Source organism: Danio aesculapii, chromosome 22, assembly GCF_903798145.1.
Source record: "Danio aesculapii chromosome 22, fDanAes4.1, whole genome shotgun sequence".
NCBI lineage: Eukaryota > Metazoa > Chordata > Actinopteri > Cypriniformes > Danionidae > Danio > Danio aesculapii.
The window spans coordinates 27,456,937-27,480,063 of NC_079456.1; the positions used below are offsets into that span (position 1 = coordinate 27,456,937).

The 23,127-nt window shown below is 42.1% G+C and overlaps 1 pseudogene; it reads left to right on the forward strand.

Annotated features, from left to right (window-relative positions):
- Positions 1-237: 237 nt before the first annotated feature.
- On the forward strand, positions 238-6,797 carry LOC130215768 (uncharacterized; annotated as a pseudogene).
- Positions 6,798-23,127: the final 16,330 nt, after the last annotated feature.

Here is a 23,127-nt window from a genome sequence, read left to right on the forward strand (position 1 = left end):
ACAGGGAAAAATTGGATTATCTCGACGCTCCCGTAGACTCGAGTGGGTTATTCGGTCAGTCGGTCGCGTCGATGAGGCAGAGATGCGACCTTAAAAAGAAGGACGAGGAGAAGGACGGCTCGCCCCCCCGCTGCCCCAAACGCTAAGCCATGGGGAAAGCAGTCATTCGCAGCAGCGGCTGCAAAGTCCAGATCCGCTAACCCCTCCGCCAAAAAGAAGAGGGACTCCTAGGACGCTATGTTTGGAGAGGAGAGACGGGCAGCACCTAGGGTTTTCTGCGATGTCTTCTCCACAGTCCGCCGCGTTTGTTTCCCTACCCGCAAAAATGCAGAGGAGGTGGAATTTGGGCGGAGAAATGGTTCAGAGTTGTGTTCAGGCCAGTTCAGCTTCCCCTCAACACACAATGTTCCGTGGATTGCCGACAGCAGTTCCACAAGTTCATGTGCAGAGCATTCGGCCACCATGCGGTCTGCCGAGTTCAGGCACACGTTTGCAAGTGCGTTGTCACAAAGCACTTCATTCCCTGTGTTCATGGCAAATAAAAAATGCCCTGTCGCATCCAGGCTCAATGCCGAGGGCGCAGAAAGCCAAAAACAAAATAAAAACACAGAGAAAAGCGAAAGCTCAAAGCCGAGAGACGGGCCAGTCTCTGAGCCAAACAGATCCTGGCCAAATTTCTCTCTGGCCACAAGAGGGCGCCAGCACTCCATCAGTGGGGCCGGTTCGGCAGCAGCCTCTGTCTCTTCACCCGGAGGTCTGGATAGAGTGTTCTCCGCACCCATGGGTCCTCGCAACCGTAACCAGGGGTTAAAGGCTTCAGTTTGCTGGAAAAACCCCTCCTTTCAACGGGGTTATAGCATCTGTGGCAAACGAGGATTCGGCTCAGGTGCTGGAGGCAGAGATATCCTCCCTCATGGGGAAGGGAGCTAAAAGACGAGTCCCAGTGGAGGAAACTTAGACGGGTTTTTACTCACGTTACTTTCTAATCCCAAAGAAAGATGGGAGTCTGCGCCCAATACTGGACCTGCGTGCTTTAAACAAGCACTTAAGGAAGTACAAATTCAAGATGCTCACAGTAGGAGCTCTCACTCGTTCGATCCGCCGGGGCGATTGGTTCGCTTCGATCGATCTCGAGGATGCTTAATTTCATATAAGCATCTTTCATATACTTAGACTTGTTTCAGCTGGTTGTGTTTTGGTTGTTGGACATTTAAAATTGTTTTCAGCTATCTGTGTTTAGTACTAGCAAGCTTTGGCCACTGTTTCCTTTGTTTACTGTAAGAGCTTGTGTGCCGAGCCGGAGGTTTTTTCGCGCCCCCGCCGCTGCAATTTCGGGTGTTTTTTAACTTGGAGGCGTGTCCAAACGCCAGGTAAAGACTATATATTTGAACACATTAGGTTTAGCTAGCAGGAGAAGCACTTTAGCATCAAGAGCAACACCAAGTAAGTACATTTAGACCTGTTTTCAGTTGCTGTGTTTGGTTCGAGAACACTTAGACTTAATTCAGCTGGTTGTGTTTTGGTTGTTGGACATTTAAAATTGTTTTCAGCTATCTGTGTTTAGTACTAGCAAGCTTGAGCCACTGTTTCCTTTGTTTACTGTAAGAGCTTGTGTGCCGAGCCGGAGGTTTTTTCGCGCCCCCGCCGCTGCAATTTCGGGTGTTTTACTCTCGAGGCGTGTCCAGCTGAGCTCAATCAGCAAAGCGCTCGGGGGTGTATATAAGCGACTAGTCTCACCGCGGCAGCGGTCGGGGCAGCCTCGTGTGAAGACCGACGAGGGTAAAGACCATCGACTCTACCTGCGCAACTCCACCGAGCAAAGACACCGACAAAGCACTTGAGTACTTTTTATTACTTTATTGTTTTACGTTATCTCTGCACTCATTATTGTTTTCCTTGCACTCTTATTATGTGTTTACTAATTCCTGTTGTTACTAACACTCGCAAAGAACGGGAGGTATGCTGCAGGCGCAACCCTCACAACCTTTGATCAATTCATGTATCCTCTATTTCACAACTCTCTCTCTCTGTGGGCCTCTGGAATTGTCAATCTGCTGTTAACAAAGTAGATTTTATTACCTCCATAGCCACTCATTCTGACTTTAGTCTCATGGCTCTAACTGAAACCTGGTTGAGACCGGAGGACACTGCTACACATGCAGCTCTTTCTACTAATTTCTCTCTTTCCCACACTCCTCGTCAGACAGGGAGAGGGGGTGGGACTGGACTACTGATTTCCAAAGAATGGAAATTCACTCAGAGACTGTCCCTGCCAAAAATCAGCTCTTTTGAATTCCATGCAGTCACCATTATCCACCCCTTCTGCATAAATGTGGTTGTCATCTACCGCCCACCGGGTACATTAGGTCACTTCTTAGATGAACTGGATGTTCTTCTCTCATCTTTTTCTGATTATGACACTCCCTTGTTGGTGCTAGGTGACTTCAACATCCACATTGAAAGACCTCAAGCTGCTGACTTCCAGACTCTGCTTGCATCTTTCGACCTCAAAAGAGCACCTACTTCTGCTACTCACAAATCAGGTAATCAAGTAGACCTTATTTACACTCGACATTGCCTCGCTGATCAAACACTAGTAACTCCACTACAAACATCGGATCATTTCCTTCTCTCTCTCAACATCCACATTACTCCTGAGCCGCCACACACTCCAACTCTAGTTGCCTTTTGCAGAAACCTACGCTCTCTCTCACCCAATAGACTATCCACCATTGTTTCTGACTCTCTTCCTCCATCTTGCAAACTCTCTGCACTTGATACGAACAGTGCCACTGATACACTCTGCTCCACGCTAACATCATGTCTAGACAGACTATGTCCTCTTACATCCAGACCAACCCGGGCCAGTCCTCCTGCACCCTGGCTCTCTGATGTTCTCCGTGAGCATCGCTCAAAACTTCGGGCTGCTGAGAGAAGTTGGCGAAAAACTAAAAATCCTGAACAGCTCATAACATACCAAACTCTTCTGTCTTCTTTCTCGACTGAGGTTTTTTCTGCAAAGCAGACATACTTCCGTCAGAAAGTCAACAGTGCCACCAATCCTCGCTTGCTTTTTAAAACATTTTCCTCCCTCCTCTATCCTCCTCCTTTACCAGCATCCTCCACACTCACTACTGATGACTTTGCTACATTCTTTTGCACCAAAACTGCAAAAATCAGTGCTCAATTTGCTGCACCTACAACAAACACACAAGATACACCACCAACACCACACACACTCACCTCTTTTTCCCAGCTCTCTGAGTCTGAGGTGTCCAATCTCGTGCTATCAAGCCATACAACCACCTGTCCGCTTGATCCCATTCCCTCTCATCTCTTGCAAGCCATTTCTCCTGCAGTCATACCAACACTGACTCACATAATTAACACATCTCTTGACTCTGGTCTATTCCCTACTTCATTTAAGCAGGCTAGGGTAACCCCACTGCTAAAGAAACCCAACCTGGATCAAACGCTACTTGAAAACTACCGACCGGTATCCCTGCTTCCATTCATGGCCAAGATTTTGGAGAAAGTAGTGTTTAATCAAGCCCTAGACTTTCTTACTCAAAACAACCTCATGGACAATAAGCAATCTGGCTTTAAGAAAGGCCACTCAACTGAAACTGCCTTGCTCTCGGTCGTGGAGGATCTCAGACTGGCTAAAGCAGACTCTAAATCATCTGTCCTCATCTTGCTGGATTTATCAGCTGCTTTTGACACTGTAAACCACCAGATCCTGCTATCTACGCTTGAGTCACTGGGCGTCGCAGGCACTGTTATTCAATGGTTCAGTTCTTACCTCTCGGACAGGTCATTCAGGGTGTCGTGGAGGGGAGAGGTGTCCAACCTACAGCATCTAAACACTGGGGTACCTCAGGGCTCTGTTCTTGGGGCACTTCTCTTCTCTATCTACACGGCATCTTTAGGAACAGTCATCCAGAAACATGGTTTTTGCTACCAGTGCTATGCTGATGACACCCAGCTATACCTCTCTTTTCACCCTGACGATCCCTCGGTTCCAGCTCGCATTTCAGCCTGCCTGTCAGACATTTCACACTGGATGAAAGATCATCATCTCCAGCTTAACCTCACGAAAACGGAAATGCTTGAAGTTTCTGCCAACCCGACTCTTCACCATAACTTTTCAATCCAGATGGATGGAGCAACCATCACTGCATCCAAAATGGTAAAAAGCCTTGGAGTAACGATTGATGACCAACTGAACTTCTCTGACCACATTTCTAGAACTGCTCGATCTTGCAGATTCGCACTCTACAACATCAGAAAGGTCCGACCCTTCCTATCTGAACATACATCTCAACTCATTGTTCAAGCTCTTGTTCTCTCCAAACTGGACTATTGCAACTCTCTGCTAGCCGGGCTACCAGCTAGTTCTATCAAACCTCTTCAGCTGCTTCAGAACGCAGCAGCACGAGTGGTCTTTGATGAACCCAAAAGAGCACATGTCACTCCGCTACTCACCCGTTTGCACTGGCTGCCAGTTGCTGCCCGCATCAAATTCAAAGCTCTGATGTTTGCTTACAAAGTGACCTCTAGCTTTGCTCCTGCTCTCACTTCTGCAGATATATGTGCCCTCCAGAAACTTGCGTTCTGTGAATGAACGTCGCCTCGTTGTTCCATCCCAAAGAGGGAAGAAATCACTTTCCCGAACTCTCACATTCAATCTGCCCAGTTGGTGGAATGAACTCCCTAACTACATCAGAACAACAGAATCACTTGCTGTCTTCAAGAAACGACTAAAAACGCAACTGTTTAGTCTCCACTTTCCTTCCTAATCTGCAACTGCCTCTCTGGCTATACCACTAACTGTGCCCTCTCTCTCTCTCTCTCTCTCTCTCTCTCTCTCTCTCTCTCTCTCTCTCTCTCTCTCTCTCTCTCTCTCTCTCTCAAAAAAACAAAAAAAAATAAATAAATTTTTTACTAATGCTTTGCTTCTTAGACTTTACACACCTGAAACTTGTCTATAGCGCTTGTTCACTGCTGCTCTTATAGTTGTGTAAATTGCTTCCTTGTCCTCATTTGTAAGTAGCTTTGGATAAAAGCGTCTGCTAAATGACTAAATGTAAATGTAAATGCATCTATCCAGCACACAGGAAATATCTCAGGTTTTCCTTTCAGAACGAAGTGTTCGAATTTGTTACTTTTCCATTCGGGCTCAGTCTAGCTTCGCGGGTGTTCAGCAGATGCATGGAAGCAGCGCTGTCTCCGCTGAGACACAAGGGTCTGCGCATATCCGCTTATCTGGACGATTACCTGATATGCGCCCGCACACGCGAGCGCGTGGAGCGGGATGCAGAGACTCTTTCGTCTCATCTCACAAGGCTGGGATTCAGAATCAACAACGCCAAAAGCCAGCTGATTCCGTCCCAGGAGATAGAGTATCTGGGCCTGCGCCTAGACTCGGTAACTTACCGCGCCATGCTTTCGGAGAGAAGGATTACGGCGTTCGGTCTATGCCTGACCCATTTTCGCAAAGGAAACCTGGTCTCGTTCAGAACCTGTCTCCGTCTGATGGGCATGATGGCTTCATCTCTGTCTGTGATCCCACTGGGTTTATTAAAGATGAGAGATTTTTAGCATTGGATTACCGCAAAGCGCCTGTGCCCGCGCAGGCACCTCGCGCGCAGGGTACGGGTATCCACGGAGTGTGTGATGGCTCTCCACCACTGGAAAAACCCCTGCATATTCCGATCAGGGGCTCCGCTGGGGAGCGTGTCTCTGAGAAAAGTCGTCACTACGGACGCATCCCTAACGGGATGGGGAGCCGTATTTCAGGGCAGATCGGTGAACGGTCGTTGGACACACCGACTGCGCGAGCTTCACATAAACATGCTGGAGCTGATGGCAGTTTTTCTGGCGTTAAAACATTTTCTTCCATTCTTGAAGGGTTTTCATGTTTTAGTCAGGACGGACAACACAACGGTGGTGGCGTACATCAACCGCCAAGGGGGAACGCGATCGTTGCAGCTGCACAATCTAGCGTGCAAGCTGATTGTCTGGAGCGCCGCTCACTTGAGCTCACTGCGTCCCGGGAGTCAGAAATGTGGGGCGGATCTTCTGTCGAGGGGCAACCCGACGTACGGTGAATGGGTTCTCCACCCGCAGGTGGTGAATCAAATTTGGGAGATGTACGGCAAGGTTGCCGTAGATCTCTTCGCCTCGCGGGCAAATGCAAAATGTCCGCTGTATTTCTCTCTCGAGGACGAGGATGCGCCGTTGGGTGTGGATGCGCTGGTGCACCCGTGGCCAAACATGCTGCTGTATGCATTCCCACCGTTAAGTCTAATTTCTCCCACCCTGGACAGAGTAAGAGAAAGCGGGTTGTCTCTCCTTCTATAGCCCCCCGTTGGCCGGGCAGGCTGTGGTTGGCAGAGATCGCCGAACTTCTGCAAGGAGAGCCCTGGCCGCTCCTGCTGCGACGGGACCTGCTGTCACAAGCGGGGGCACAGATATTTCACCCTCACCCAGAACAAATCAACCTTTGGGTCTGGCCCGTGAAGGGTTAAATCTAAATGCTCTCGGGCTTCCACGGGAGGTCATAAGCACTATCCAGAGCGCTAGGGCTCCTTCAACGTGCTCACTGTACGACCTGAAATGGCGTGTGTTTGAGGACTGGTGCACTAGTGAAGGGCTTATCCCCTTCCAGTGCTCGGTGAGGGATATTCTCTGCTTTTTGCAAAGCTTACTGGATAATGGGAGAGCGTTCTCTACCATTAAAGTTTACCTGGCCGCTATTTCCGCTTGCCATGTAGGGTTCGAAGGGGTTTCAGTGGGACGGCACCCCCTTATATGGCGTTTTATGAAAGGAGTGAAGCTTGTGAGACCAGCGGTGAAATGGCTGGTCCCGTCATGGGATCTGTCTCTCGTTCTGGACGCTTTAACTCGAGCCCCATTCGAACCTCTGGAGGATATTCCTTTTAAGCTCATATCAGTGAAGACGGCCTTACTACTCGCTCTAGTCTCAGCTAAGCGAGTGAGCGAGATGCATGCTTTGTCGGTGCATCAAGCGTGCATTGATTTTAGCCGGGATGATGACAGGGTTACACTGCTACCAAACCCGGCATTCGTTCCCAAGGTCAGTGATTTTGCTTATAACTGTTCTGCTATTGAGTTGCATGCCTTTCACTCCCCTCCGCATTTGTCAGCGGAGGAGAGTAAGTTACACACTTTGTGTCCCGTACGGGCGTTACGCCTCTACGTGAACAGGACGCGATCGTTTAGAAGAAGCGATCAGTTATTTGTGTCATGGGCCATTCGCCGTAAGGGTGAGGCTGTTTCATTTCAACGGGTCTCGCACTGGATAGTGGAGGCGATCGAACTGGCCTATACATCTAGGGGTCTTCGTTCCCCAGAGGGTTTAAGAGCTCATTCTTTAAGAGGTATAGCTACCTCATGGGCTTTGTTCAGAGGGATTTCGGTAAGAGATATTTGTAAAGCGGCAAGTTGGTCTTCCCTGTATACATTTATCAGGTTTTACCGCCTTGACGTCACCGCGCCTTCATTGGCTCACGCGGTTCTTAATGTGTGTCCCTTATAAGCTTGAAAGGTTGTCTTTCTACCGATTCTGTCCGGGGCTTCGGAAAGCATGCGTTACGGGAGTGGTATATATCATTCCCATAGTGAGATACCGAGCGAATGTTTGAAAGAGAACGCTAGGTTACTTGCGTAACCCCGGTTCTCTGAGAACAGAGCGAGGTATCTCACCAGACTTCCCTTCACGCATTACACTCGGGAAGAGCGTGCTTCGAATGCCGATTCGGGGAATCACAGCGGATTATAAAGGAGAGGGTGGGCTCCTAATCGCGAGCTGTGATTTGTCCGTCCTCGGACGGACGTGGTGTAATTGGTGCTTCCACAGTCTGTCACGCCTGAGGCGTTTCCCATAGTGAGATACCTCGCTCTGTTCTCAGAGAACCGGGGTTACGCAAGTAACCTAGCGTTTTTGCGTGTGGATGCTTTGTTTTTGTGAGGCTTGACGCACGCACGCCCGCACGCACGCACACACACACACACACACACACAGTTTGATCCTTTAAGCATTATTTGTTGATAAGGAGCTTTAATTTGTTTAAGTTCTGTTGATCATCTGTTATAGCTTTTGCCTCAAACTCTTTTTGATTGTAAGTTAATTTTTGTTTTCAATACTACTTTATCCACTCTTTATTCTGTTAATTTGGGATTAGGTTAGTAGGGAGGGGGTGCCATTTTCCTTTTTGTAACCATTTTCTCCTGTTTAAGTTAGTAAGGGAGTGAGTATTTTTTATGTATTTTTCTTTTCTTTGATAGATTATTCAGTTCTTCCCTTTCTCTCAATTAGAGAACATTTGTTTGTTGTTTTGGCTTGAACCCCCTCTTGGAGGCTTTTTTTTTTTTGTTTTGTTTTTTGTTTTGTTTTTTTGGAACCCTCCATTAATCCTTTAATAAATATTGTTAATCTTTATTCAAGTTGCATTTTCTTTGCTTAGTCCTTTTGAGAAGTTGCTCATGGGACCTCACTGCTGACACACACACACAAAACTCCACTAATATACTGTTGCGTTCCTGTGTCCCCCTAGACAGAGTTGAGGGGAACTTAACATTAGTTTTTACAAGTTAGTTATTAAAACTAGTATGTTGTATGTTGAACAAATCTCTCTGTAAAACAGAAATTGGGGGAAAAATTTATATAAATATATATATATATATATATATATATATATATATATATATATATATATATATATATATATATATATATATATATATATACACAGTATATATATATATATATATACAGTATATATATATATATAGTTGAAGTCAGAATTATTAGCCCCCCTGTTTATTTTTTTCCCCCAATTTCTGTTTAACGGAGAGAATTTATTCAGCACATTTCTAAACATAACAGTTTTAATAACTCATTTCTAATAACTGATTTATTTTATCTTTACCATGATGACAGTAAATAATATTTGACTAGATATTTTTCAAGACACTTCTATACAGCATAAAGTGACATTTAAAGGCTTAACTAGGTTAATTAGGCAAGTTATTGTATAATGATGGTTTGTTCTGTAGACTATCAAAAAAAATTGCTCAAAGGGGCTAATAATTTTGTCCTTAAAATGGTGTTCAAAAAATTTATAACTAATTTATTTATTCATTTATTCTAGCCGAAATAAAACAAATAAGACGTACTGTGAAAATTCCATTGCCTTGTTAAACATCATTTGGGAAATATTTAAAAAAATTAAAAAAAAATCAAGGGGGGCTAATAATTCTGATTTCAACTGTATATATATGTATATGTGTATATGTATGTGTGTGTGTATATATATATATATATATATATATATATATATATATATATATATATATATATATATATATATATATATATAAATAATTCTAAAGGGCTAATAGAGACTTTAACTGTACACACACACACACACGTCACTGGTGTTGTTCAAAAGTCATACATTTTAACATTTTAATGCCCCTTTCATATCTTTAATCTTCATCATATAACAATAACCTTTTTTTCAGGGAAAATCATTTTAGTGGTGCAAAAATGCATGTGCTTTTTCACAAAAAATTTCTTTCAGAACAGAAAATAACTCTTTTGCAGATAGTTTATTTATTTTTGTAAATCATACAGTTTTAAAACCTTGTTCACAGAAAGTCTTTTATTCATATTATTCAGATGCTGGTATAAATCCAGAGAAGGGAACCTGCGAGGGGAAGGCTGTGAGGGGAAATGTGACATCAAAAAATAAACTGGCAAGACAGTTCAGGAGAAGACCATGACCGTAAACCGTAAGGTTTCAAACCTTTTAAAGAAACTATTGGAATTTTTTTAATGGGACTTTATTTAAAATGTAGCTAGATGGCACCCCCCCCCCCCCTAACTTTGCTAAATTTTTATATAAACCAGAGGCCTTTTTTTGCTGAAGCTCATTTTGGGGCTATATATTGTTTTATTTTATATTCAAGACTAAATTTTAAAGGGGCAATTTACTATTTTTTAAGACATTCGGTAAGTTGCTTTTTGTTGTGCAATGCTGAATGTGATCTCAACATTTATTGAGAACTTACAATTTTTGCCTGTTCTTTGGCTTTATATTTTCACAAACATAATGCAGATTTTATCTTGTGTTGTTTGAAAATAAAATTGTGAAATATAACTTGGATTTATTTCTCTTTTTGAATCCACAGTCAAATTAAAATGTAGTTTATACTAGCATTTTAATCTGAAATAACATGGTTAAAATATAGCTCGTAATTTAATAGCTTTATGCTTCTAATTAACAGAAGTATGCTGTAGATAAAATGTAAAAAAGGTAAGGCACTGTATTTTCATATTACAATAACAGTGGTATGCTGTATCTAACAAAACAGTATCATGCTGTTAATTTAAAATGGCAGGGCACTGTATTTTTACAGTTCCACAACAATAGATTACTGTTGCTAACAAACCTCCAGACACATGTGATGGGTTTCACCTCAGGCCAAAGGGTTGTGTTTGATATCATGTGGTCTCCACACTGTGCTATTGTCTTTGGTGCTGTCAGCAAGGGCAAAGTAGAGATCTGGGACCTGCGAGTCAGTAGTTTGTACTCAACTTTTGTTAGCGGGACGAGTCCAGGAGTGAATCCAACAGCTCTGCTGTTCAGTCCAGTGACAGACTGTGTTCTGGTGGGGGACAGTGAGGGTCAGGTCATGGTGTACAAGCTGAAAAAAAAGCTGAAAAAAATCACAGTTGGGGGAGTATCTCAGGTGGAGACACTGGAGGATGTAATTCAGTCCGGCCAACACCGACAAGCATTAAGAAAGACTGGTAAAGGGTCATAGAAAGCTCAGGCTGTTTGTTTTAACCTCTCCATCATCATAATGTATATTCTCTGGCAGACTGAGCGACTCCATTTTAAATTACAATGGGATTACAGCAAACATGCCTGTTTGAGCCTTATTGTGCATCCTTGGAGGAATAATGCCTGCAGGGAATCAACAAAAATGCTTAATGTCTTAAGTAGCAATATATATATTCATACAGTTTATTACCTACAGTTTTATGATCTTTCAAGCTAATGTATATTCTACCACAATAAGTTTAAACATCATGGCATCTTTAAACAAACCTGCATTTGTAATTATAATATAAAAAATATATATTTTTATCACCAACAGCAGCTGGAGACGGCCACCGACCCCAAAGAACTCGAGTCTGTCTACACACCACCACCATCTTTTGCCATAGCAAAGACAGAGGTGAGCTGCTCAAACAATCTGAATTCAAAACACATTTCCTGTGTAGTTAACATATGTTCAATTGTTGGAACCACATTCATGTTTAAAATAATGATATGGTGCAGGACTTCGTCTGTATCTGGATCCTGAGGAGGATCCCCCTATCATTTTCATTTGTGGGTAAATTAACTCTTTAGGTAATCCAAGTTTCATTTAATGTATATTTATATAACAAAATGTATGTCTTTCTGTTTCTGCACATCCTAAAAGTGCAAACGCTGCTTCTCATACTGTGATTCATGATCATCTGTTACTGTGATCTCTTTCAGAAAAGACAAGGCTAGTAGCACATTTCGTCAGTTGAGACCCTGTTCTCCCACGCCGAGAGGTCAGGCGACTCCTGGAGATTTGTCTAAACTCCAGCCACAATCACCGCCTAGAAGGCAGGCAGAAGGAACTGTGAGTAGACAATCATAGTGTTAAATGTGTTTGTACAAATATCATCAGTCATTCTTAAACCTGCATTGATAATGATAATATAGCATTAACATGTTTATTTTTCACCAACAGCAGGATCACAAAACAATCCGTGAGGATTATAATCCGCCAACCAGAGCTCCAGCAAACGTGAGTACTTTTACATCACTGTACATTACATCACTTTCCATTACATTACGTCTCCACTTTCCTTCCTAATCTGTAACTGTCTCTCTTTCTATAAAACTAACTGTACTCTCTCTCTCAAAAAAAAAAAAAATAAATCTAATGCTTTGCTTCTTAGACTTTACACACCTGAAACTTGTCTATAGCACTTGTTCACTGCTCCTCTTATAGTTGTGTAAATTGCTTCCTTGTCCTCATTTGTAAGTCGCTTTGGAAAAAAGCGTCTGCTAAATGACTAAATGTTTAATAATAATTATTGCTTTGCATTCTTTATATTTTATAACATTGAAAATAAAGTAGAAATTGAACAGTTCAGGAAATATGAACATAACAATAATGGCTTTTGACTTTGATAAATGTTTAAGCCACACTTGAGGTCATTAAATAGTCATTAATATGTTCTGATTGCCAGACTCTGATGTCAAGACAATACAATACCATCATGCCTATGTGCAGAATTGATTTTGTTCGGTTTCTACACATCCTCAAAATACAGACGCTGCTTCTCTTACTATGATTTTTAATCTTCTCTGTTACTGTTATCTCTTTGTGAAGAATCTCTGTTAAAGAGAGAATGGAAGCTGCAGTAAAGGCCTGGAGAGAGGAGAACAAGAGAAGAGAGAAGACCAAAATTGAAGAGGTTGTAGAAGAAGAAAAGCAGGAGACCAGCCTTTGTCTCTTTTTCTTTTCATCAAACAATTATTTATATTGGTCATTTAAGGCTCATAAATTAACTGAACTTCTGCTGTTGTGTGTGGGATGCTGTACATACTAATTAGCATTTTTGCAGAAGTAGATGCTGGTCCAAACTTTAATTCAGCTCAGCAGAAACTTCCTGTCTTGAGAAAGGTGTTAAAACTGAACAGAGCACAGAAAGTTTTATGCTTTTATTGTTATGTAGAGAATTCATAGAAAAAGAGGACTTATGTCTGGGGTGTGGCCAATGGAGGACAAGACAATGATTGACAAATGAAAAATTTCACTAAACTCTACCTGTTAATATCAGCTGCCTATATAAGTTAAAGTCAGGAAATGAAATCTGTTGCGCACCTCCTTAATGTAAATTTTGCATTGCATTGAGGATAACAGAGTTCTGTAAATCGAATTATTCAGTTGTATCCAATAAATTAAGATTTTTGACATTGAAGAAAAACCTCTCCTGACCTTTTTTCTTGGACACGCATGGAATTTATTCAAAATCCCATAACCAGTTGTAACATCTGGAAATTGATGTTAATGATGGAGGAAAGATATGAAAGATTGAAGGCCCTCAAGCACTATGAGGCCATAAAGAAAAATCTGTAAGTGTCTGTCAAATGACTTCTCAGTCTTTGGGAACAGAAGACAGTAAGTGTTTGACCCTCTGTGTTTTTGCCTTGTGTGTTTTTGTGAAGTGAAAAGAAGATGGACCCCCTGCAAAACTGCAATAATGCTCATGATCGCTGTCAGAAAGCCCACTAGGAACTGAAAATAATCAGTGAGTTTTACACGGACCGTTATTAGCGGTGCAACCTCCCATATATGGATGCCGGTGCCTGATCACAATGCGCTCCCTTTCTTCCTACATGTTGTGCGTTCATGCACCAAATGTGAGTAATAATGTGACTATCACTGAACGAACATTTACACCTTTGATATAAGAGACTGTTTGTTATATATGACGATGATCGCGGCACGATCGGCGAGAAATATCGATCGTGCTAGCCGCGAGAGAATACAGTGTACAATATATGCTGCGTCATTCTGCCTATTGCCATTTACTGCCAGTTTAATTAATCAGTTTGTTTATTATAATGTATATATTTGTTCCTTTGTTATCACTGTTTAATAAGTGTTTATATGGTGTGATTTCTCATTGAAGTGAATATGCAAAGATACCTTATATTTATACTGTATTCCTGATCTGTTCTACAGACCACAACATAATTGATGGAAAGTTTGATGGCACTGACTGCTTAACAAATGTTATTAAAGAAGTTTGCAGAGGATTACTTCTTTGTTGCCTAATTCTCTGACCGGAATCAATGTCCATATTTGTCTGCCAGTAGAACTGTAAATAACTCAGTTGACAGAGGCACAGTACCCCGTCACAATCGCCACATCCGAAAAGCCCTGGAGGAGAAAGAGCAGCTGGAAAAAATACAGCAGCAGAAACAGGACGCTTCCTGGAAAATCACAGTAACTGCAGAATGTGACCCAATAAATCTGTTGAACCCTCACACCCATCCAAATATAATACTAGACTGTACAACTGAGCTCAAACACGTACTTATTTTCTCTCACCAGAAAAAACTTATAACAGAGAAGATCTCAGAGATCTTTGAGGACTCTGGAGGGATGCTCCACTATGCTGACATTCATTTAAAGGAAAAACAATTGGAGGACGCCTGCGAGTTCCTTTAAACCCACAACTGCCAAACACAAGGGAAGCAGTGCTTGTGTCATGATCATCAGCGATTGTAACTCCCTAGATTGCTGGAATTCACTCAATCGCTTATGGACTACAAATCCGCTATTGTTGGACTACATTTTCATACATGCGCTCGCTCACACACTTATGCAGTTTGCACCCATGTTGCCAGAGTCGCCGCCGCCATAGCTGGCAGAGACAACACTGCCAGAGCTGCCAGAGTCGCCACTGCTAGAGCTGCCAGAGTCCCCGCCGTCAGAGCTGCCAGAGTCGACGCCGCCGCCACCAGAGCTGCCAGAGTCAACATCGCCGCCACCTGAGTCACACAAAGGGTCTGAGCGTCTCCTGAGTCCCACGAAAGGCCAGAGCCGCAGTCTGAGTTCCACAAATTCACAGAGCTGCCAGAACCATGTGATCCATCTGATCCATCAGATCTTCCAATGTCTGGAAGCCACTCCTTAGAGGCTCTGTCACGATCACCAGCGATCGTAACTCCCTAGATCACTGGAATTCAATCACTTATGGACTACAAATCCGCCATTGTTGGACTACATTTTCATACATGCATTTGGCTCACACATTCATGCTTCCTCATTCTGACTGATTACACACGCTCCACCGCAGGATTGTCAAAGACTGATTACACACACTATTTAAGCAGCACACACACTCACTCCAGTTGCCGAGTCTTGTTTACGTAAGTGACATTACAACGCGTTTTCCTTGTTTTGTTTTCCCGTGTTTTGACCCTAGCCTAGTTTGTATTTTTGTCCCTATCTGCCCTATCTGCTATGAATGAACTTCATGCAGCCATCAGCAAACAACAGACTGCTCACCCGGAGGCCGCTTTTATTGTTGCAGGGGATTTTAATCATTCAAATTAAAGACAGTGCTCCCCAAATTCCATCAAAACATTTTCTGCCACGCAAGGGGAAACAAAACTTTACACAAGCTTACACAAACATGGCTGAGGCATACACTGTGACCCCCCTCCCCCACTTGGGTCAATCAGATCACCTTTCTTTGTTTCTCACCCCCAAGTACTCACCCCTCATTAACCGTGTGAAGCCATCAGCAAGGACCATCAAAGTGTGGCCAGCAGGGGTAGACTCCACACTCCAGGACCGGTTTGAACACACAGACTTGAGTATGTTTGCTTCCCAGGCCACATGTGGCTCTCACACAGACACTGACAGTTACACTTGCCCTGTTCTGGAATATATCAACACCACCATAGACAGTGTTACAACCCAGAAACAGTTCACCACATACCCAAATCAAAAGCCATGGATGAACAAGGAGGTGCGCCTCCTGCTGAAGGCATGCAACACTGCCTTCAGATCAGGGGATGCACAGGCCTACAGCACTTCCAGGGCTAATCTGAAGAGGGGCATCAAAAAGGCCAAGCACTGTTACAAGCTAAAGCTAGAGGAGCACATTTCCAACTCTGATCCTCGGCGCATGTGGCAGGGCATCCAGGCCATCAGCAACTACAAACCCAGCCAGTCCACACCCACAGTCACAAATGTCTCCTTCCTGAACAAGCTAAATCACTTTTATGCCCGCTTTGAAAGAGACAATACAGAACCCTACACCAGGAACACTTCCTCAACCGACCACTCACCTATCACACTCACCTCCTCAGAAGTCTACACCGCACTGAGTCGGATCAATGTGCGTAAGGCTGCTGGACCAGACGGTATTCCTGGGCGCGTCCTCAAAGCATGTGCAGAACAGCTCGCTGGGGTATTCAGACATTTTCAACCTGTCGCTTAACCTAGCAACTGTGCCAACATGCTTTAAAACCACCTCTATTGTGCCCTGTAACACTCAAACCCATCATGAAGTGCTTCGAGCGGTTGGTCCTGGCACATCTGAAAGACTCTCTGCCATCCACACTGGACCCACATCATTTTGCCTACCGTGGCAACAGGAGCACAGAAGAGCACCGTTTCCATAGCACTGCACTCTGTCCTCACACACCTGGACAATAAAAACACTTATGCACGAATTCTGTTTGTTGACTTCAGCTCAGCATTCAACACTGTCATGCCCTCTAAGTTACTGATCAAACTCAGAGACCTGGATATCGACACGTCTCTCTGCAACTGGGTTATGGACTTTCTGACTAACAGACCTCAGAATGTTAGATCAGGCCACATCTGCTCTACCACCATCACACTCAACACTGGTGTACCACAGGGCTGCGTGCTGAGCCCCTTCCTCTACTCACTCTTTACCATCGACTGTAGGCCTGTGAACAGATCCAACACCATCAAATTTGCAGATGACACCACAGTGATTGGCCTAATCAGCAATAATGATGAGACTGCCTACAGGGAGGAGATACAGCATCTGGCCACTTGGTGCACCGACAATAATCTGCTCCTTAACACCAACAAGACCAAAGAGCTCATTGTGGACTTCAGGAAGGGACGAACAGGCTCACATGATACCATCCACATTATTGGGATGGCCGTTGAGCCTGTCTCATTCTTCAAGTTCCTGGGGACCCACATCTCAAAGGACCTTTCCTGGACCACCAACACCTCCAGCCTGGTCAAGAAGGCTCATCAGTGCCTATTCTTCTTGAGGCAACTTAAGAAGAACCAGCTTTCATCAGCTGTCTTGGTGAACTTCTACCACTGCACAATAGAAAGCATCCTGACCAACTGTGTCAGTCTGGTATGGAAGCTGCTCTGTTGCTGAGCGTAACGCACTGCAGCGGGTGGTGAAAACTGCCTAACGCATCACAGGGACCATACTGCCAGCCATTGAGGACATCCAGAAGAAATGCTGTCTGCGCCGAGCACGCAGTATTCTTAAGGACACCTCTCACCCTGCTCACAGACTGTTTTCTCTCCTGCCATTCCGGCAGGCGCTTCAGGCTCCCCCGGACAAAAACCAGCAGACTGAGGAACAGCTTTTTCCCCAGAGCTGTCTCCCTTTTGAACTCTGCCCCTCACTGACTCTTTTGCCCCCCCCCCCCCCCCCCCCCCCAATACACCCCCCACACTCCTCTAACTTATACTCCTCACAATCACTGCACCATTTAACATTTGCACATTTAAAGTTTGCACATATTCATTGCACTGATTCATTTATTTGAACTGTACATACCCATTGCACATGGACATTTGTAATTATGTTTATCTATCTACACACTCCTGATTATTAATAGCATCCTGTACATATATCCATTTATTGTAAATCGCTGTTCATAGCTAATACAACCTGTATATAATGTTCATAGTACATCCATCTGTAAATATTATCATAGTTTTTCTATAACTGCACTTTATAACTTATACCTGTATCCTGCACTTGCTGCTATTGCACTGTTGGTTAGACCGAAACTGCATTTCGTTGACTTGTACTTGTACATGTGTAATGACAATGAAGTTGAATCTAATCTAATATAAAAATACTTATCTTTATGAACCTAATGAGGATCAGAAAGGTTTCAATTCTGTTGAAATATTATTGCAGTGGCCAGATGGAGGATTGAGTGGCCATTTAAAAGCTCTTGATAATTTGACTATTGCTTGTTTTCACTGAAAAAGACAAAAGGAAGAGGCCTTGTTGAGGGAAGACTGGAGACAATACAGAAGACAGAAAAGGCTGGCGATAGTGCTCGCTCCTCCTGTGGTTATAGTAAGTGATGTACAGAATCAGCACTACTGTACATAGCTGTTCCTCTTATCTTGAACATCAAATACTGTATCAGTTATTTCAAATGTTCAATTCTATTCAATTCACCTTTGTTTGTATAGCACTTTTACAATGTAGATTGTGTCAAGCTCTACCGATCCCAAACCATGCAAGCTAGAGGCGACAGTGTAGAGGGAAAAAAACTTCACCAATTGGCGAAAGTGAAGAAAAAAAAAACCTTGAGAGAAACCAGATTCAATTGGGCATGACCATTTTAATTTCTCCGCTGGCCAAACGTCTTGTGCAGAGTTGCAGTCTCAGCGGCAGAGTCTAGAAGCTGGCCTCAGCGAAGACTCGTCTGTCCCTGGAGCTTCACAGAAATCAGTCTCATGCTCTCTACTCCTCCATGACCACCACAGTAACTGCTCAGGATACGGCCTGGTGCAGGATATGGAAACCTTGGGATCATCTCGTCGCTGGTCATGGATCGAATCAGTGACTCTGCATAGTCTGAGGGCCTCTGGAAGAGTATGCCAAGGTGGAAATGGAGAATAAAGAGAATAATTAGTGTAGCTGCTGTTCAAAGTGTATATAAACAAGATGCAGAAACCTGTGTGGAAACCTGCTAAGTGATGCACTGAGTGTATGCTTTACTAAACAGATAGGTCTTTAATCTAGTTTTGAATTGGGAGAGTGTGTCTGAGCCTCGGACGTTATCAGGAAGGCTATTCCAGAGTTTAGTAGCCATAAATGAGAAGGCTCTACCTTCTTTATTCGACTTTGCTATTCTAGGTACTACCAGAAGCCCTAAGTTTTGAGATCTTAAAGAGTGAGTTGGATTGTAGCAAGACAGAAGGTTGGTTAGATAAACAGGTGCTAAATTATTTAAAGCTTTAAATGTAAGAAGCAATATTTTAAATTCAACATGAAACTTAACAGGCAGCCAGTGTAAGGAGGATAAAATTGGGGTGATGTGATCATATTTTCTAGACCTGGTGAGAACTCTGGTAGCTGCATTTTGTACTAATTGAAGTTTGTTAATAGAGGATGGTGGGCAGCCAGCAAACAGAGCATTACAGTAGTCCAGCCTAGAAGTCATAAAAGCATGGACTAGCTTTTCTGCATCTAAGATGGATAGCATCCTTCGTAACTTAGTAATATTTCTCAGATGAAAAAAAGCAGTTTTTGTGACATGGCATATATGATTTTCAAAAGTTAAATTGCTGTCTAATATGACACCCAGATCTTTTATATAGAGCTAACGCTAACTTTGTATCCCTCTAATTGTAGATTGAGTTGTGAGATCTTCTGTGTACAGGATTTTGTCCCAATAAGTAATAGTTCTGTTTTGTCTGAGTTTAAGAGAAGAAAATTGTTGGTCATCCAGCCTTTACAGGGGTAGCATGTAAATGGTAAACAGCAAAGGGCCTAAAACTGATTCTTGAGGCACTCCATACTTTACTGGGCTGACTTGTGAAGGCTGCCCATTAATATTCACAAACTGGTAACGGTCAGTTAAGTATGACTTAAACCATTGTAGAGCTTGTCCCTGGACACCTGTAGACTTTAAGCGATTTATGAGGATACTGTGGTCAATGGTGTCAAATGCCGCACTAAGATCGAGTAAAACTTATAGCGAGATGCACCCTTGGTCAGCAGCTAGGAGTAGATCATTGGTTATTTTCACTAATGCGGTTTCTGTACTGTGATGAGCCCTGAAACCTTACTGAAACACTTCAAAAACATTGTCTGCAGAAAGGAGCATAATTGGATAGAAACATTTTTTTCTAGTATTTTAGACATAAATGGAGGATTTGAAATAGGCCTATAATTAGCTAAGTTGCTGGGGTCCAGTTGCGGTTTCTTAATAAAAGGCTTAATAACAGCTAGATTGTAAGGATTTGGAACATGGCCTAATGATAAAGAAGAGTTGATAACGTTAAGAAGAGGTTCTCCTATAACAGGTAGCAATTCTTTCAGTAACTTTGTTGGAATTGGGTGCAATATACACGTAGCTGGTTTAGAACTATTTATAATTTTTATCTAGCTCTTCCTGTTCTATGATTTTAAAGCACTGTAGGTTATTTAGATTCAGTGGCGTGTTTACTGGATCTGAAGTATAAGGCGGTGCAGAAAGTTTAATATCTCTTATTTTCTGTCTAAAACCTTCTATTTTATCATTGAAAAAAATTCATGAAGTCATCACTACTAACTTACGGCGGAACATTTTGTTCCAAAGATGACCAATTATTTGTTAATTTAGCGATGGTGTTAAATAAAAATCTAAGATTGTTATGATTATTTTCAATCAGTTTGCGGAGGTGCTCAGCCCTGGCAGATTTTAGAGCCTTTCTATAGCTGGACATACTGTCTTTGTACGCAATTCTAAAGACCTCTAAATTCGTTTTTTTTTCCATTTACGTTCCAGGGCACGGGTTGCTGTTTTGAGAGCGCGAGTATGACTATTATACCATGGTGTAGTTTTATTCTCTCTAGCCTTTTTTAATTTGATGGGTGCCACAGTATTTAGAGTGCTAGTAAAGATGGCATCCATACTGCTGGTTACTACATCAAGGTCATTTGCGTTTGCAGGTGCATTTCGAAATAGAGAAAGATCAGGTAGGTTATTTATAAATTCATCTTTGGTGGATGGAACGATAGTTCTACTAGGGCGATATATCGGAGCGGATCTGCTTATTTCAGGTAAACACAGCTTATATAGTAAGAGGTAGTGGTCTGTAATATCATCAATTTGTGGTATAATGTCTACATCAATGAACTCAATTCCATAAGACAGAATTAGATCTACTGTATGCTTTAAGCGATGGGTTGGACCAACAACGTTTTACTTTATCCCAATTGAATGTAGTAAATCCATAAATGTGAGCCCTAATGTATCGTTAGCGTCATCTATGTGGATGTTTAAGTCTCTTACAATTAGTATTTCACCAGTTTTGACTAGTAAGTCAGAGATAAAATCAGAAAACTCTTTTAGAAAATTGACATAGGGTCCTGGGGATCTATATATGGTGATTAGAGCAAGAGATAACATAGGTTTTTGCATAATATCTGAAAGCATAACATTAAGCGCTAATACTTCAAAGGAGTTAAACATAAGTCCATTTCTCTGATTAACATTAAGAAAATTGCTAAAGATTGATGCAACTCCACCACCAGGACCAGTTTGACGAGCCTCATGTGTATATAAGAATCCTGGAGAAGTTGCTTCATTTAACTAACATAGTCATTTTGTTTCAGCCAGGTTTCAGTGAGACAGAGTGCATTAAGATTGTTATCTGTTATTATTTCATTTATGATAAGTGCTTTAGGTGCTAGTGACCCGATGTTTAGGAGACCGAGCTTTACGAAATTAGTTTTTTTCACTTTTTATCGTTTTTTCTGGTTTGATTTTTAATAGATTATTTCTGGAACACACAGTACGTTTATTTCTTGATCTAATATTACAAGGAACAGACACAGTCTCTATGGGGTTAGCCAGATATATAACTAGTATTTAAGTGGGACGAAAAAGAGACTATATGGCTATAAGGTGAATTTTGTGAATTTTTACTTACTAGTCAGATAGAGCGAAGTATTCTGGAGATGTTGTGCGACAGGAGTTCAGCTCCAGCTCGACTGGGGCTGTCAGCATGGAAAAGCCTAGGACGCTCCCAGAAAATATTCCAGTTATTGGCAAAGAGCAATTTCTGTTCTTTACACCATGTTAATAGCCATTCATTCAGAGCAAAAAGTCTATTGAACCTTTCATTTCCTCGGCGATAGGTAGGAAGCGGTCCAGAAACGATGAGACGTGCACTTTTGTACTCGTGTTTGTTTCGTTCTGTCAGCATCGCGCTGTTTCATTCATGTGTGTTCTAGTCTGGTTTTATGCGAGCACATGGCTTGTGTTGTCTTTTTGTGTCATGTGCTCTCCCGACTATTGTCTAGTCTCACCCTCCTTGTTAACCCATTATTAGTTAATTATGTTCATCTGTTTGTGTGTTAATTTACTTCTGCTTATATTCTCCTCATGTCTGCTGTCCTGTGCCAGTTCGTCATCGTATGTCATCATATGTTGCCTTGTCTTGGGTTTTCCAGTCCTGTGTGTTCCAGCCTGAGCCCTGCCAGCATGCCCAGTCTTGTTTATTTATTTATTTCATTAATGTTTTCTCCCTCAGGGTAGTTTATTTTACTGTTTACATTATTTTTACTATTAATAAAAAATTAATAAGAGTCCTCGCCCCTTTTTCCCCTCACCGAACCGTGACAGGTACATGAAAAGCTTTGACACCCAAGTCTGTTAATTGCTAGACATTTATAACAATGAATGTCAGTTAGAAGAAGCTTTCATTTTTTTGACACCTTTTAAATTTTCTGAAACTAAATGTCTGATCTAAATAGACATACGCACACAAACAATGTTTGTTGCAATGTTTCGCAACAACACAATCATGTGACGATGTTTATACTGCAAAGTTGTTGTTGTTTCCATTTAAGGTTCAGTAAACTTTGAGAACTAAGATACAAGTATAAAGGATTCAGAAAACCTCCACTTTAAATGAAGGTGACTGAAGCTATTTGTCATTGGCTGACAATTGGCCAACCAGTAGAACACAGCTGTATCTGGTTTCGGTTTAGCATTTTAATCAGGCTTATATGCATTTGACGCCTGTAAAATTTTGTTTTACTATTGTTATATGCAAATATATGCTCAAATGTACCTAATTATTTTACATTTGTACAAACAGAAATCAAAAATATTTTTTAAATATTTCTAAAATTATGTTTAACAAAGCAAGGACATTTTTACAGTATGTCTGATAATATTTTTTCTTCTGGTCAAAGTCTTATTTGTTTTATTTCTGCTAGAATAAATGCTGTTATACATTTTTAAAAACCATTCTAAGGTCAAAATTATTAGCCCCTTTAAGCTATATTTTTCTTCAATAGTCTACAGAACAAACTATCATTTTACAATAACTTGACTAATTACCCTAACCTGCCTAGTTAACCTTATTAACCTAGTTAAGCCTTTAATTGTCACTTTAAGCTGTATAGAAGTGTCTGGATAAATATCTAGTCAAATATTATTTACTGTCATCAAGGCAAAGATAAAATAAATCAGTTATTAGAGATGAGTTATTAAAACTATT